We start from the raw sequence: 1,071 nt of genomic DNA on the forward strand, positions 1-1,071 counted from the left end.
GATGCCACTGGCCGTACAGATGTCGATGTTGTTTGTATACCCTTGTGACTCGTCGGGATACATGCTGAGGCTAAGGGTACAAGAAGATTGTTGGTCTGCCAACGAACGATCTCCAATGAATTGACCCCTTTAAGAACACTATGTAATGGAGGCCCCTCTATGAGGAGCAAGAGTTTTGTGATCTATAATGGAGGCCCCTATATGAGAAGCAAGAGTTTTGCGATCTATTCAGCGTGTCGGATGGGACACTATGTGTGCCATGAAGTTAATGGGGGGCAAAGATGGTGGGACAAATCTCAAATTTATTGGTCTCGTGGCCTAATGGATAAGGCGTTGGTCTTCGGAACCGAAGGTTGTGGGTTTGAGTCCCATCGAGATCGTCTCCACGCCGGGAAGCGCCCATATACGGATGCCACAGGCCTTACAGATGTCGATGTTGATTGTATACCCTTGTGACTCGTCGAGATACATGCTGAGGCTAAGGGTACAAGAAGATTGTTGGTCTGCCAACGAACGATCTCCAATGAATTGACCTCATTGAAAACACTATGTAATGGAGGCCCCTCTATGAGGAGCAAGAGTTTTGTGATCTATTCAGCGTCTCGAATGCGAAATCACGTGTGCCGTTAAGTCAGTGTTGCGCGTAGTGACGAGATAGTGGGGTAAATCTCAAACTCATTGGTCTCGTAGCCTAATGGATAAGGCGTTGGTCTTCGGAACCAAAGACGATGGGTTCGAGTCCCATCGAGATCGCCTCTACGCCGGGAAGCGCTCATATACGGATGACACTGGCCGTACAGATGTCGATGTTGATTGTATACCCTTGTGACTCGTCGGGATACATGCTGAGGCTAAGGGTACAAGAAGATTGTTGGTCTGCCAACGAACGATCTCCAATGAATTGACCTCTTTAAGAACACTATGTAATGGAGGCCCCTCTATGAGGAGCAAGAGTTTTGTGATCTATAATGGAGGCCCCTATATGAGAAGCAAGAGTTTTGCGATCTATTCAGCGTGTCGGATGGGACACCATGTGTGCCATGAAGTTAATGGGGGGCAGAGATGGTGGGA

General features: G+C 48.1%; 2 non-coding genes across 2 annotated transcripts; both read left to right on the forward strand.

Annotated features, from left to right (window-relative positions):
* The first annotated feature begins 307 nt into the window (after positions 1-307).
* Positions 308-380, forward strand: Pmar_PMAR025706. Its single transcript has one exon. It is a non-coding gene; the product is annotated as a tRNA-Arg (tRNA).
* Positions 381-680: 300 nt separating this feature from the next.
* On the forward strand, positions 681-753 carry Pmar_PMAR025708. Its single transcript has one exon. It is a non-coding gene; the product is annotated as a tRNA-Arg (tRNA).
* The last annotated feature ends 318 nt before the right edge of the window (positions 754-1,071 follow it).

Source organism: Perkinsus marinus (assembly GCF_000006405.1).
Source record: "Perkinsus marinus ATCC 50983 genomic scaffold scf_1104296958596, whole genome shotgun sequence".
NCBI classification, from domain to species: Eukaryota; Perkinsozoa; order Perkinsida; family Perkinsidae; genus Perkinsus; species Perkinsus marinus.